Raw genomic sequence first — 17,635 nt, forward strand, 5'->3', positions numbered from 1 at the left:
CAACGTATATAAGTTCACACGGGCATACTATGACATAAATCACCCCCTCCGAATCGCAGTTGGTGATATGTTGTGCCTTCAAAATGTCTGGGCGGCCCGGAACTTTCCATGTTTTTCCCTGAATGGCTAAGGGACACCATTGACATCTACCACATATGCCATGGTTTCCCTCCTCCCCCTCTCTATCCGGGCGAATGCCATACTTCAGAAAGTTAGATTGTTGACCAAGTGTGTTTCCACGAGTGTATGCTATCCTAGGAAAAGAACACAAGACTGGATGGGGTTGGACAATAAACCAGTATTTTCTAAATATTTGCTCTACCATTTGTACCACTCTAGAGTAAGGGAGGACACAGATAAGGTTGTCTTCTTTATCCTGTGTGATAGATGATTCTTGCAATAGAAGCTCCCTCTGTGCATATTTGCCCCTATTAAATGCTTGTTTAATGGATCGTGCTGGGTAACCCCTATAAAGTAAGCGTTGTTTTAATTCCTTAGCTTGTTGTTTGTATTCTTCTGTTGTAGAACAAATTCTGCGCAATCGCAGAAACTGACCCACAGGCAAATTAAATCTAAGCTTGAATGGATGAAAGCTGCTAAAGTGTAAAATGGTATTGCGGGTTACTGGTTTTCTGTATAGGGACGTGTTGATTCTGTCCCCTTGTATTTGTACAGTAATGTCCAAGAAATCTATTTTGGTCTTGTGGCAGGTCATTGTGAATTTTATGTTCGAATCAACCGAATTCAAAAATTCTACAAAGGAATTTAGTTCTTGTATAGTGCCGTGCCAGATGAAAAAAATGTCGTCTAAAAATCTGCCCCAAAGTTGAATGTAGGGCATCCATGGAGAAGTGTAAACCCAAGTCTCCTCGAATCTGGCCATGTATAGAGCAGCTACAGAGGGAGCGAGGGTTGCGCCCATAGCCACCCCCTGTATTTGTTGGCGCCGGCGCCATCTTTTCCCATGAAAGTAGTGGAGTTGGATGGCAGCGGCGCCCTCGGTGAGTACACTATTGAACTAAACTACTATTGTTGCTTAATGAATTATAGATTGGAGGGAGTGGTTTACACAACTGTATGTGACCACTTTTCTCTTTTAATATCTTGCAGGGAGACCCTTGATAAAACACAATTCTGTGAAACATGTCGGGTCTGACTCCCTGGGTTTAACGCTGAGATAAGTATCAAGTACTTTTAGAATCATGACATTCATAAACTGAAGAGTCTTTGAATATTTATTTCTTAAAAACTTCTTAAAGTCTAAGTTTAATGATTGGAAAAAACATACAAAAAATTTATTAAAAATATAAAATAAATAAATATAATGATAAAAACCCGACAGCCAATGATGAGGTACCCATAGTAAATCTCCCGCTCTTTGAATTTAACATTGCGGTGGAGTGGTGGGGCTGAGGCGTCAGGTTTGTTAAAACCAACACAATCTGGACATTTTCTGACATACACATTGATTATTATCTGTCTGGATTACACCAACCTAACTCTTGGGGCCACAGATTTAATGCACATTACTAAATGACACTAAAAAAAATAATAAGGGATATAAAAATACATAGCTGAATACTGCTAATTAAGAGAAAAAGAAAAAGCCAGAGGAAAAAACCAAAAGAGAGTCATCCAATAAACAATATGGAAAACATCAAGTGAAAGTTAAGAGGAAAAATAAAAGCAGAGAAAAACGAAATCTAGAAGAAATCATCAGAGACCCATGACATCCTTGAAAAGTGCAGTGTAAAAGAGTTGTGCAGGTTTAAACAAAACAGAAGCAGAAACCAAAATAAGAACCAAAGTTAAAAAACAAAATAAAAAACAAGTGAGAAACACTTACCAATTGTGTGGTGAACCCAAAGTGAGACACTGCTTGCATTTGCAATGGAAAGGGAGTGCATTGAAGGAGGAGCAATTAAATATGCAATCTGATTGGTGGATTGTGCCACAAAACAAAAAGAAAGAGGGGGGGGAAAAGGAAACTAACAGAACTGAAGTAAGTGAATGCTAGTTAAAGTAAATTGTTTCAAACACATATTAAAAGTTAGGTGGATCGATAGAAAAAAGAAGGATTACTAGAAAAAGGATAAACATCAAAAAAAGAACATCAAAGTAGACTATGAATTGCATTACAGAAATTAAAACGGACCCTAATTAATGGAACATTCCATGTAACAGGAGAAGAGAAGAAATGGGAATTGCTGAAATGAATTAAATTAGTCAGGTTCTTGTTTCTTGTTCCTGTTGGCATAAAACTAATCTTGACTGACATGAGAAATCTGAAAATATATAGAAACATTTATTTGTGAATGCAATTCTATGTATGAAAAATTAAAATACAAATATGTTTTCATAGAATACACTACAGGACAAATTATAACATTAAAAGAAAGAAAATATGCATTAAGGCTCATTCCTAAAATGTACTCTTAGTAAAACATACCCAACCACCATAAGGGTGAAGTCTACATTCAAACATATGTGGATTCTTGGAGTGTTGTTTTATGTGTCTGCTTTGATTTATACAATTTTTATAGTGGCGGTTAGACAATATATCTGCTGTGATGGTCTGATTGGGCAGCCTATGTTTGGTTCACTTCACTTGAACTTTAATAGGTTATGGGTCTGAGCACTACATAATTATTCATATATATTATTTGGACTGTGATTTGAGTTTTGAATGTATAAGTTATTATCACAGATTACTACAGATTTGCTCCCTTAATATATTTGATTCTTGGATTGTGCCATATTTTTATTGACCGAATAAAATCCTGCGTCAAGGACATTGTTTCCACAGTTTTCTCTTGTTCTTTTTGGCTGCAACCCTATCATTGTGGTATCATTGGGTTCTTCTTTTGTTTGCTGATGTTGCCTCTATCTTTCAAATTCTATTAAGATGGGCTCCTAATTCCCCCCTCCCCCTTTTACAAAACTGTGTGAGACTTTTTTAAATCCCCGACTGTGGTGGTTTTAGCTTCAACGCTCATAGGAATTCTGTGACCATCGGAGCAAATACCGCCACAGCTGGTGATAAAAAAAAGGTCTAACGCAGCTTTGTAAAAAGAGTCCTTTATGCGTAATGCACATTGTTCCACCTGCAATTTATAGAATAAAGTCAGTTGTACAAACAACTTAATTCAATAATTGGATCTTCATTGATGTTAATTGGCATGAGACCCCATCTGGAGTATTGTGTGCAATTCTGGAGGCCGCATTATCAAAAGGATGTGCGGAGAGTTGAGTCGGTTCAGCGAATGGCCACCAGAATGGTTTCAGGACTCAAGGATCTCCCGTATGAGGAACAGCTGGATAAGTTGCAGCTATACTCACTCGAAGAACGCAGAGAGAGGGGAGACATGATCGAGACGTTCAAATATGTCACAGGCCATATCGAGGTGGAAGAAGATCTCTTTTTTCTTAAAGGACCCACGGCGACAAGAGGGCATCCGTTGAAAATCAAGGGTGGCAAATTTCATGGTGATACCAGAAAATACTTCTTCACCGAAAGGGTGGTTGATCGCTGGAATAGTCTTCCACAACAGGTAACTGAGGCCAGCAGTGTGCCAGATTTTAAGAAAAGATGGGATTGGCATGTCGGATCTCTTCATGGAGGTAGATAGGAGGTGGGTCTTGGTGCAGGCAAACTGGATGGGCCGTGGACCTTTTCTGCCGTCATTTCTATGTTTCTATGTTTCTATGACTTCATATGGAGACTCATTTTCAAAGCACTTAGACACACAAAACTAGGATTACCAGATTTTCCTGATGACGCAATGATGTCATAAGCACGTGCACTTGTGCGTGATGTCACAGCGTTGCATCCATGCATGCGTGGATGCCCCTTTCCGATGCGATTTTGAGGTAAGCTTTTCAAAATCCAGACAAAGTGCTGGATTTTGAAAAGCAGTCTGGAGAAATCCGGACATCTGGTAGCCCTACACAAAACACCATAAGTTTCTATGGCACTTTGTATGTCTAAGTGCTTTGAAAATGAGTCCCTTAGTTGATATTCTGTATGTTATACACTCATATCCCAGAATGTGCAACTTCAAGGGGAATGTGGGTAAGGGAGGAGCATGAGTGGGTCAGGCAGTTCAGCATGCATTTTATAAAATACTTTATATAGTAAAAATATCTTTACCTTAAAGCTTTCACAAGATCTCAGCAGCTGAACTCTAAACATCAGTTTTAGTTCTGAGATTTTCCATAGGCAGCCTCATCATTGATCCTATAATGCTTTAACTCCTCCTGTTATGTCAAATTCATTGTACCACATATTTTCTTCAAAATCTCTCTTAAATAGAACTATAACTTAAAAATTGATTCCAAAAAGTACTCATCTTTAATCAATCTTTGGGGCTCCAACATAAATCCATGTTTCACCTTATGCTGTGTCAAGGGACATCCCCTACAAAATATCAAAAATCTCCAAATTAATCATAGTAACATAATAGATGACAGCAGATAAAGACCCGAATGGTCCATCTAGCCTGCCCAACCTGATTCAATCTAACAATTTTTTTTTTTTTCCTTCTTCTTCATAGCTATTTATGGGCAAGAATCCAAAGCTCTGCCCGGTACTGTTCTTAGGTTCCAACTACTGAAGTCTCCGTCCAGCCCATCTATACCCTCCCAGCCATTAACACCCCTACCCTTCATCAAACACCACATACTTTAACCACACCAACCTTTTTGAAACATTACTGTCACCATCTCTGTGCTATAAAGATGGTGGTGGCACCCCATTTCCTCCCTTTTATATCATTACATCACCTGATTACTCCAACGAATCAGAGACAGCACATCCATTTTTTCAAATCAGCATCATCCACTCTAGTTACACATTCAAACCATAACTATGGGCTCCTTTTACAAAACCGCGCTAACGGGGTTAACGCGCGTGACTTTTCATCACACGCTAACCCCCACGCTGGCCAAAAACTACCGCCTGCTCAAGAGGAGCTAGCGCGTCCGGCGGTTTAGCATGCACTATTACGCACATTAAACCGCTAGTGCGCCTTTGTAAAATGAGCCCTATGTTTAACTCGTATAAATCCATTGGTAAACAAAAAAATAAAAGAACAAAGTCTCCACAAAAATAGCCAAGAAAGAAAACAAAAAATGAAGTCCCAAGGATGTTTTCAACCAGGGAAATGAAGAGAGCTGAAGTTCATCATTAACTTGGACAAAGTCTTTATTAATTTCAAACAAAATAACCAGTCTTAATTTATACAGTCCAAAAGATTCCATTTTTCTTACTCGACTAATTTATAAAGCCACTTCTGCTCTCTTTAATTAAGAAATCTTTCATAATGGTCACCCTCCTACCCTACCTGAACCTGATCTATCCTAAAGAACATAAGAATTGCCGCTGCTGAGTCAGACCAGTGGTCCATCGTACCCAGTGCCCTATTTGAATCTAGCTTTACCTGCGTATGTTCTGGTCCAGCAGGAACTTATGTAACCTTTTCTACAATCCCTGAAGGGTGCTTTCTCCTATAACAGCCTCTGGAAGAGCATTCCAGATTTCTACCACTATCTGGGTGAAGAAGAACTTCCTTACGTTTGTACGGAATCTATCCCCTTTTAACTTTAGAGAGTGCCCTCTCATTCTCTCCACCTCAGAGAGAGTGAAAAATCTCTCTTTCTCTATTAAGTCTATTCCCTTCAATATTTTGAATGTCTCGATCATGTCCCCTCTCTGTCATCTCTAAGATCAGCCACAGTATCCTTTTTCTCGAGGCAGTGCTGAATCAAGAGAGCTTGCATAGTTGTAATTTGTGATTTATGTTCTGTAAGTCTCAATTTAATCTGCCTACAACTTCTACCAACATACACCAGCTCACAGGGACATAAAACAATATACGAGGGGCACTGAATAATTTCTCTACCTGAGAATGAAAAAAACGTAGCAAACGTGTTGAAACATGTCTGCATGTTGTGACATATCTCAAGGTTACTCATGCACAGTCTTTGCCAGCATGAGCAACTTCTCCAGCCTGCTGCTTGTGCTGGCATTGGCTTTCCCTCTGATGTCACTTTCTGGCCCCCTGACCTGGAAGTGATTTCAAAAGGAGCTAGGCCAGTGCAAGCAGCAGGTCAGAGTAGTTGCTTGCACTGGCAAGATTTTAAACAGGCACGGAGGGCTGGGAAGGGAGGGTGCGAGTGTGGCATAGGGGACAGAGAGGTGCCAGTGCCCCCACCAAGATAGCACCTAGGGCGGTCCACCCCTCTGCCCCCCCCCTCCCCATACTACGCCACTGGATGGAATCCAAGACAAATTTGGCAGGCAAAACAGGGAGCTTATAACACATAGGAGGGAGGTAACTGCTGCCATCAGGTCCTTCTTCAAATGATCATAAATCCTCCTATTGTTAATTCAGCTTCCAGAGGATTCTACCCTCTCTGGAAACTTCTAGTGAGAACATGTGACTTCCTGACAGGTGCTAGACAGGAAAACCAACAGATTCACAAAAAGGGCATAATTTGAAGCCAGCTCCAAGCTGTCTATCAGCTCAGAGACAGAAGCCTAGAGATGAGAGATGGAATACAATGCAGGCAGCCTCTTCCTATTGGCTGTCAGGGCTGACATAGACTAGCAATGGAATCATTAACTTACAATGGAATGCTGAACTGTATATAGCATGGAGAATTAAATACAGCACGAACAGCTTTTAAAATTCTCATGTTATAATAAAAAGCATGTTTCACACGGTGGAGAAAAGTTTCTTACTAGTTTTCTGTTGCAGACAGGATTAGAATAGGCTCTATGCAACATTCCAATAGTTATTAATGTGAATAGTAGACTGTATATTCCATTTCTGAGAAGGTCAGGCAGCATTCTCCAATCTATGATGAGCTGAAATTGGAAACGGTTTTAATATTTTTCACAAGCAGTATTTCCAAGCAAGTTCTATATTCCCATATGGCATTTATCAAAAGCAAAGCAAAATGAAACAAAAGAGAGAAATACACATGGAAAATTACTTTGTACTGGCTGTTTTTATTTGCAGGTCTGAAATAGAAGGCTGTGAAGCTATTGCAGTTGTAACAGTTCCTTCACTCTTCTTGAAAAAAAAATGAGTATGCTTATTGTACTCAAGTGTATACTTTCAATCTATGCAATGGAACACAGTACTCAGGGATGCTCTTTTTCATAATCCAAAAAAGCATCTGGCTTTTACATTTTGTACCTCTTCATCAAGAAACACTGTGAGACTTAATTAAATGTTAAATGCCTACAGAACTTTTAACTAGAGTACTAACGCAGTCAAAGGAGATGAAAATTTCTACCTAATGAATACTGAATACATTTACACATCTGAACTGCCCAAGCAAAGGTTTGTTTTGTATGATATAACTGTGTTTTCTTTTTTCCTGGTTATCCTGTAGACACCTGCCATGAATGTTTATCTGGAATTTGAAAAATCTATATATATGAAACTAAGGGCCTCTTCTATTAAACTGCGCTTGCAGTTTCTAGCGCGGGGAGCCGCGCTGAATGGCCCCCGCTGCTCCCGCTGCTCATAGAGTTCCTATGAGCGTCGGGAGCAGCGCAGGCCTTTCAGCGCAGCTCTCTGCGCTAAAAACTGCTAGTGCAGTTTAATAAAAGAGGGGGTAAGTTGCTATAAAATCACAGTACCATCTTCATCAAGACCTAAACCTACAAAACTCTTAAGTGATCACACAAAAGCAGATTTCTCAATATGTTTTCTGCATTGACTAAAATATTGTCAGTCGAAAATCTCAGTGGTGGTAAAAAACAGCAGGTCAGTCAAAGTACAGTAACCAAGGCTAATTTTATTGTAGTGCAGACATTATATATATATACATATATATATATACAAAAAAATATATATACATATATGTATATATATCAAAACCCGACACAGACCGTGTTTTGCCCATGTCAAGGGCTGCATCAGTAGTTAATAGAACTATAAAACAATAACAAAATAAAATTATGAAAATCATAATAAAAAGAACACATTTTGAACCAAAGCATAATTAAATGCAATTGTTCAAATAATTACAGATGGACACTGTGAAGTGGGGGGGGGGGGGGGGGGAGGGGAGGAGGGAAAACCACACTATAAAGTTTTTTGTTATATCTTCCACAGAACTTGGCCAGTTCTTATGAAATTTACCTCCCCCCCCCCCCATTTTACAAAAATGCGCTAGTGTTTTTTAGCGCTGGCCACAGTGTACTCAGATGTTCATAGTAATTCTATGAGTGTCGGACCAGTGACAAAAAACACTAGCGCAGTTTTGTAAATCACAGTTAGGGTTCCTTTTACTAATGTGCGCTAGCGGTTTTAGCGCGCGCTTTAGTATTTTTTTTGTTTTAGCATGTGGTTTGTGCGCGCTAATCTTAAGCGCGCGCTAAAAACACTAGCGCACTTTAGATAAAGGAGCCCTTAGTGTGTTGTGTCCTGAATGAAGTTGATGTAAAATGTTGTAAATATTTCCCATTGTACCACAACAATAGCTTGTGAAAATGAACTGTGGACTGAATAAAAACATATCAGAAAGTTTTAATAATAATAATAACAGTTTATATACCGCAGGACCGTGAAGTTTTATGTGGTTTATAATGATTAGAAATGGAGTGGAACATGCATAGTTAGAGATTAGTGGCTAACAGTTTACGGGATCAGATTTATGGGAGAGATTGTGATGGGAGAGATTGTACAGATTCGTTACCTAGGTACTTCAAGGACATAGTATGTTTTTAGGTGTTTCCTAAATTCACCATCGTTTAATGGCATATCTTGCAGAAAAATATAAAGTCAAAAAGTGATGTTTCATTTAAGCAGGTGGCCACTACTGATCTATGGATTTGTCAACCATGCTCTGTTTTAGCTCTGCCCAAACGGAGATGAGGCACTGTTTAAGGTCTTCTATTTGTTTTAAATCTACTACTTAGTAGCTTCATCACATGCACCCTGGTCCTAATATTTTTGGAAAGAGGAAATAAGTGATTCAAATCTACCCTTTCCACTCTACTCAGTATTTTATAGACCACTATCATATCACCCCTGAACTGTCTCTTCTCCAAGCTGAAGAGCCCTAGATGCTTTAGCCTCTCCTCATAGGGAAGTCAACCCATCCTTTTTTAAAAAAAATAATTCTTCGCTGTACCTTTTCTAATTCTGCTATATCTTTTTTGAGATGTGGTGCCCAGATATTTAATTTCAGCTTTTTTTTTTTTTATTTTTAGTTCAACAAATTTTGTCAGGTTTAAAAATACTGATTTAAGAACATAAGAACATAAGAATTGCCGCTGCTGTGTCAGACCAGTGGTCCATCGTGCCCAGCAGTCCGCTCACGCGGACCCTAGGCCAAAGACCAGTGCCCTAACTGAGACCAGCCCTACCTGCGTACGTTACAGTTCAGCAGGAGCTCATCTAACTTTGTCTTGAATCCCTGGAGGGTGTTTTCCCCTATGACAGCCTCCGGAAGAGCGTTCCAGTTTTCTACCACTCTCTGGGTGAAGAAGAACTTCTTTACGTTTGTACGGAATCTATCCCCTTTTAACTTTAGAGAGTGCCCTCTCATTCTCCCTACCTTGGAGAGGGTGAACAACCTGTCTTTATCTACTAAGGGCTGCTCTTTCAAGCCGCGCTAGCAGATTAACGCGCGTAATACCGTGTGCTAAACCACCAGCCGCGCCAGCTGCTAATGCCTCCCTTGAGCAGGCAGTAGTTTTTAGGCTAGCGCGGGGGTTAATGCATGATGAAAAGTCACGCGCATTAACCCCGCTAGCGTGGCTTGATAAAAGAAGCCCTAAGTCTATTCCCTTCATTATCTTGAATGTTTCAATCATGTCCCCTCTCAGTTTCCTCTTTTCAAGGGAAAAGAGGCCCAGTTTCTCTAATCTCTCACTGTACGGCAACTCCTCCAAACCCTTAACCATTTTGGTCGCTCTTCTCTGGACCCCTTCGAGTAATACCGTGTCCTTCTTCATATACGGTGACCAGTGCTGGACGTAGTATTCTAGGTGGGATCACACCATGGCCCGGTACAGCGGCATGATACCTTCTCTAATCTGTTCGTGATCCCCTTCTTAATCATAACAAGCATTTCTTCTGGCTGAATATTGACCAGTGAAAATATTGGTGCCTTCATAGATAAGGTGGGATAGTAACATAGCAAATGACGGCAGATAAAGACCCAAATGGTCCATTCAGTCTGTCCAACCAGACATGCTCCACAAATTAGCCATTTAATTTAAATGGTCCTTTTAATTTGATATTTCTGGGCCAGAAACCCAGAGAAGATATCTGAGAAGATAGTTTGTGGGATTATTTAGAGACAATTCTCAAATATACATGAAAATCCCATTACAGGGAGCTAAAATACATAGTGCACCTTAGTAAAAAAGGGGGTTAGCCTTTACCCTCCCTTTTGTTTTTTTCCTTCATTGTTTCTTTCCTATTACAATTGTAGTTCTACCCTCCTTCCACTTGTTCGTGTTAGTGACAGTCTTGTTTTAGTCCTGAATGACATAAGTGTTCTTCCCCTGGGTTTTTTTATTTATTATACATTGCTTAGACAGTTGTATAAGCGTTTAATCAAATTTTAAATAAAACTTGGAGAACATGGTCCGCTCTCTTCTCCACCTCCCCCTGCTTCTTCTTGGCCACCCATGTGTGTGCCTCTTCCCTTTTTCTGTACCTCTTTAGTTTTCCCGGCGCAAGCAACATCGCAAACTTGCTCTCTCTGATATCACTTCCGAGTCCCATGCCTAGGAAGTGATGTCAGAGGGACAGCCAACACTGACACGGGCAGCAAGTTCATGATACTGCTTGTGCCAGGAAAATTAAAGATGTACGGGGAAGGGGTACATGTGCGCAGAAAGGGGGGGGGTTTGGGATGGAGCGGTGTTCGGAGAAGAGGACAGGGAAGGGGCACCACTGCCCCGGGCACCACACACTCTCAATACACCACTGCCTAACCAAATGGATCTACTAAAAGACAGTAAGGACTGAATTCTATACATTGTGCCTAAAAATTTGTTGTTTATTTTATACCTATAAAATCAATAAAATATTTTGAACTAAAAAAAGAACATAAGAATAGCCTTACTGGGTCAGACCAATAGTCCATCAAGCCCAGTAGTCTGTTCTCATGGTGGCCAATCCAAGTCACTAGTACCTGGCCAAAACTCAAGGAGTAGCAATATCCATGCTACTGATCCAGGGCAAGCAGTGGCTTCCCCCATGTCTTTCTCAATAACAGACTATGGACTTTTCCTCCAGGAACTTGTCCAAACCTTTCTTAAAACCAGCTACACTATCCACTCTTACCACATCTTCTGGCAATGCGCTCCAGAGCTTAACTATTCTCTGAGTGAAAAAAAATTTCCTCCTATTGGTTTTTAAGAGTATTTCCCTGTAACTTCATCTAGTGCCCTCTAGTCTTTATAATTTTTGACGGAGTGAAAAAGCAATCCACTTGTACCCGTTCTACTCGACTCAGGATTTCGTAGCCTTCAATCATATCTCCTCTCAGCTGTCTCTTTTCCTAGCTGAAGAGCCCTAACCATTTTAGTCTTTCTTCATATGAGAGGAGTTCCATCCCCTTTATCATCTTGGGAAGTAACATCTGTGTACCATGGTGAGCAGAACTGGATTTGAGTGTTGATTTCTTAGTCATTTGCAGCCCGGTATCTCTTCTTTTTATTGGTGCCTGTGGACCATCCCTTCTTTTTGTGGACTGGTTTTCCTGATGTAGTGTATTTCTGTTGTTTTTTTATACTTCCTGAATGATGTCATTTTAAAAACAGGGAGTTTTTACAGTATCTTGCAGTAACACCTGTCATTAATAGTAATGATTTTTTAAATAATAGAACATTGGGGTGGGGGGGTGGGGTTTATTTGGAAACATGTTGGGGGGGGGGTCCCAATTTTTTCCAGACACCACGAAGATAAATAAAGAATCCAATAATTCCTTACACCAGGTTTATTGAAAGAGTGATAGTATTTATTATTATAAAACTGGATTTCATGGGCAATGAAATCTCTCATCCTAATAAGGTTCTCACCATTTCCTAATGCTTGCAAGTGGTGAAATAAACAAGATTAAATTGTCCTAGGGAGGAAAAGCAAGATAAGGCTATGGTAGCTAATTATTCAGTCTTAAAGGTGGGTAGCAGCTGAGTTAGATAAGTTAAAATTACATTGGTTTGAATGGCCACAATTTGTTTATGTATGTTTATTTATATAAGCAGCCTATTTTTAATGGAAAAATAGTTCATTATTGCAACTAACAGCATGTAATATTCTTGCTGGGGCAATTACCAAGATTTCTATAATACAGGTCATTCACGGCTAGGATAGAATGAAAATGCAAATAATATTCTAGAATTTTGTTCTCTAACCAAACAACATAAAAGAAAGAAGATTAAAATCCATGGAATTAGAAACTACATTTGCAAGTATATGACTCATGCTTCCAACCTCATTTTCTAGTAACGAAAGGTTAAAATCTTGAATTGAGTGTATGAAATTATTGTAATAGTTGCAGGATAATTGAAATAAATTGTCTGGTCTTCTGATAAGTTGTTAAGGTTTCTAAAATCTGCTATAACTCACCTTTTACAATTTGGAATTAATTTAACCATATGAGGGAGCTGCTGAAAAGTTCTCAGCCCAACCAAGAAGAGAATGATGTGGAACTTTGAAACTTACAAGTTGTTCCACACTTTTATTGGCACTTTTTGTTTCAATGATATGAAATGAGAAGCATCAAGAAAAGTATGAAATAACTTGTAAGTTTCATTATCTCTTCTCGACTGGGCTGAGATCTTTTCAGCGGCCCCTCGTATATGCATTAGTTATCACAAAAATAAAATAAGAAGTGGAAAATAGCAGCAAGAACAAAACACACATTGACAAAATAGATATTCTCTACTATGTAAAATACAGAATAAAATCAATTTATTTTTTGCAGGTATTTTTATGCACTGTGTAGCACAGCGTCAAGTACATAAGAATATAAGAATAGCCCTACTGGGTCAGACCAATGGTTCATCAAGCCTAGTAGCCCATCCTCACGGTGGCCAATCCAGGTCACTAGTACCTGGCCAAAAACCAAAGGTGTAGCAACATTCCATACAGAATCTCAAAGAATAGCAAGATTCCAGAATCCCAAACAGTAGCAACATTCCATGCTACCGATCCAGGGCACGCAGTGGCTTCCCCCATGTCTGTCTCAATAACAGACTGTGGATTTTTCCTCCAGGAAATTGTCCAAACTTTTGTTAAAACCAGCTACATTAACCACTTACCACAACCTCTGGCAATGGGTTCCAGACAGTGGCGTAGTGAGGATGAGAGGTGCCCAGGAAGGTGGTGCCCTCCCCCACCCTCCTCTTCAACCCCCTCCTCCCTCCCCGCCTCCTCCGCCGTGCCTACGCTCCCCTTTCTTTTTCCCATACCTCTTTAATTTCCCCAGCATGATCAGTATCATCAACCTGCTGTCCGCACCGGCATCGGCTCTGCCTCCGACACCACTTCCTTGGCACAGGACCTGGAAGTGACATCAAAGGGTGAGCCGGATGCCGGTGCGAGCAGCAGGCTGGAGTCGCCGGCCAAGTATTCAGTCATTGCCAAGTCTATAACCTATGTGATGAACAGAAGAAAAATCCTTTAAAGATATTTAAAGTAGACAGTAGTCTGACATGGCCATATTTTACCCCTTCTGGGAGCTGCTTCAGGGGCTTTTCAGACCACTAAGGGGGGAATTCATGAAAAGGCATTATGCACATTAGCACATGCTAACTCATTAGCATGCATAGTCATATTAACAGTAGAAGAAAGAAGGTATAGATGCCTCTATAAAGGTTGTTGGTGAAGCCCCACTTGGAGTATTGTGTTCAGTTTTGGAGCTCGTATCTGGCAAAGGACATAAAAAGACTTGAAGCAGTCCAGATGAGGGCGATGAAAATGTAGGAGGTTTGCACCAAAAGACGTATGAGGAAAGACTTGAAGCTCTGAAAATCTTACCCTAGAGGAAAGGAGGGACAGGGGTGATATGATTCAGACGTTCAAATACTTGAAAGGTATTAACATAGAACAAATCTTTTCCAGAGAAAGGAAAATGGTAAAACCAGAGGGCATAATTTGAGGTCTCCCTTCCCCTTCTTTCCTATTGGCTCATATCTGTCAAGTCTGTCTGTCAATTCCCATTTATGTAATAGAATATTTTACTTAATTTTACTACCACCATATTAATTTCTCTGTAAACCATCTAGATTCTTGAGATAGATGGTATATCAAGAATTTAATAAACTTGGAAACTTGGGTGATAGACTCAAGATTAATGCAAGGTGTTTGATGCCTGGAATGCGCTCCCGAGAGAGGTAGTGGAGAGAAAAACAGTAGAGTTCAAAAAAGTGTGGGATGAACACAGAGGATCTCGAATCAGACATTGAAGAATTAAGGCCAGTACTGGCAGACTTGCACAGTCTGTGTCCTGTATATGGACATTCAGTTGATAACGGGCGGGAGGGCTTCGATGGCTAGGATGGTTTATATGGTTTATATGAGTGAGCTTTGATGGAGACTTCAGTAGATAGAACCTAAGCACAGTACCGGGCAGAGCTTTGGGTTCTGGCCCAGAAATACCTAAGAAGAAGAACAATTTTAAAATTGAAACAGTAATTTAAAGAGAGGGTTAAGGTTGGGCAGATTGGATGTACCATTCGGGTCTTTATCTGACATCGTCTACTATGTTACTAACTTCTACAGACACTCATAGGAATATAATGGACATCTTTTGCAGTTAGTGCATGCTTTTTTTAAAAAATATTATCTTTATTAGCAATTGCAAAGGGAACAAACAACCAGGATCACAACAAGCAGAACAAACAGATCAGGCATAGATACCAACTCTAGAAACCCATGACAGCTAAGGAGTCACAAAACAGGAACCCGATGGTCAGATGCTTAACGCCCTTTGATGAATTCCCTCCTAAGTATAAAAAGTCAGTTATCATTTCTGTGTATGCATGTGGGTCAATGATTGGAGTTGGAGCGATTGTACTACGCTGATTTTCCTCAGTTGGTGATTGTCACTGCTGCGCGTAGGCTACCGTTTCTGAGACCCGAGCCCTTCCAGCTGTCTGGGCTTATATTTAGAAGTGTATTGCTGGGTAATAGCAGTATTTGGATTGGTTTTCTATGCTATATAAAGTTATCATCGCAAGGATTTGTGGACTTTGGAAAACATCCAGACTCAGCGATAGAATATATGCGTCAAGGTTTATGATGGGACTTCCATTTGTGCATTTGTATTGTGATTATTGCACATGTTTTGTAGAATAGCTGCTAAGAGGGTACCCTCGGGTTGTTTGCACTTTATTACATTACATTACATTACATTAGGATTTCTATTCCGCCATTACCTTGCGGTTCAAGGCGGATTACAAAAGGTTAATTAAAAAAAAAAAACAGAGTTACAATGATTAGCAAGAGAGGTAAGTTGTAGATCTTATAAACATTTAGCGGGTTGTTGAGGGTGAGGTGGTTTGTAAAAGAGTTAATAGGTGGTCATAGTGGAAGTTCTTTTGTTATTATTAGTGCAGTTTAATAATAACAATGTGAATGTTTGCACAATGATGAATTAGAATTCATAAAAACATGAATTTATCTATAGTGGTATTTTGTTATCGCTTCAATATATATTGAATATTAGATGGTGAAGTTGAAGTGTTTCTAAATTGTTTCCCATTTTTATATATTTGGACATTTTTCTGCCATAATCAAACATTTAAGAATATGTCCGGGGCACAATTTGGGTGTCTGGGGCCAGACCTGTTTAATAACAAATAAGTGCCAAAAAGATGTCCAAACTGGCTAGATGACTATTGGTGGTCACTGACCCCTTCCCTTCCCTTCCCCAAATATATTAATGAAATGGTACATACCTGCCTGTATGACAGCTTCATATGTAATGTCCATTCCTAGTAGAGTAGCAAGCAGGCTCCTTGGGTGGTCTAGTGGGTGGTGTAATCAATCACAGAGATGGGGACACAGGCCCATATCCTACTCTAACTACTACACTTATGGTGGAGTATTTTAGCCTTCCAGTATCTACCCAAATCCCACTGTACCTACATATATGTGGCACCTGCAGACATAAGGACTTTTGTGGCAGTGTACGATTGGGTCCAGTAGGTTTTGGATGAGTTTTGAAAGGTTCACCATACACCATAAAGGGGTTATGGTGAGATGTGTACCTGGGATCTTTTATGTGAAGTTCACTGCAATGCTCCCTAAGGTGCTCCAGTGTTCTGCTTGGATGTCTGTGTGGCCAGTCTGCCTCAAATGCTGGCTCCTCCTACATCCCAAATGTCTTGTTTATTTTTTAGGTGGTTTTTTTTTTCTCCCAAAAATGGTTCAAAAAGATAGACGCAATAGGACACAAACACATCCATTAAAAAAACCAAAACCAAAATATGATAGGCATTTTGCAGATTTGAAAATGGGCATATTTGATACTGGAGTTTTGCACATCTTCCACAAAGGCCTATATTCTATAATGGTGCCTTAACTTAGGCACCCTACCAGTGCCTAAGTTAAATTCAAAACGCCATTTAAAGTGGACTTAAAAGAAAATTCAAGGCGCCTACCGGTGCCTAAAAACATGGCACTGGAATTGAGCCTCCAGAGGCGCTGTATTGCATGTAGGTGTGGCTGATGTTGGAAATGGTGTTAGGGTCTGCAAAGCGCCTACCTAGGCATGATTCACATCAAAGGTAGGTACTGGAAATGTAGGCCTTGAAAACCTGGCCTACATTTCTGGTGCCCACTCTAAAAGGTGCCATTGCATGATTGACATGCAACTGGTGATGCTTGTAAGGCTGTTGCCAACAGCACTGATCAGAGAATCCAGGCAGGAATGTCTAATCTCAGATTTAGATGTCATATCAAAAAGGCCCTCCACCTCAACGCCTTGATTAGCCAGATTTTTGTATTCTTTCTATATACGTTTTTGAAACACATTTTCCCAAAAATCTATGCAAGCTTATAATAGTTCCATTGAGTCTCTCATATTTCTAAATGAATGGGAAAAATAAATAACATTTTCCCATTAATAAGTTGCAATATATTTTATATTTTATAAGTCTTTTTCATCACTCCTCTCAGCCTTTTCTTCTTCATCCTAAAAAGAGCTCTAACCACATAAGAATGTGTCATACAAATCTTTTCATTCTCAATCCCCCTTCTTTGAAGGCTCAGATACGATTTTTAAGGGAAAAAACATGTGATGATATTTGTTCAAGTGTAATTGAAATTGCCCTTAACAATTTACAGAGAATTGCTTTGATGGCAATAGAAAATTTGCTAGAATGAGAGTGATCTAGTTCTACAAACCAGACAATTTTGCAATACAGTCAGGTTATTGCATTCCTAAGCTTTAGCCTAAGACGGAAACTAGTGTAACTTTGCACATTACAGGAGAATTCATTTATTTTTATTTATTCAATTTTCTATACTGTTCTCCCTGGGGAGTTCTGAATGGTTTTACATGAATTTATTCAGGTATTCAAGTAAATTTCCCTGTCTGGCTCACAATCTATCTAATGTACCTGGGACTAAGTGACTTTGCCCAGGGTCAC

Source organism: Geotrypetes seraphini, chromosome 3 (assembly GCF_902459505.1).
Source record: "Geotrypetes seraphini chromosome 3, aGeoSer1.1, whole genome shotgun sequence".
Taxonomy (NCBI): Eukaryota; Metazoa; Chordata; class Amphibia; order Gymnophiona; family Dermophiidae; genus Geotrypetes; species Geotrypetes seraphini.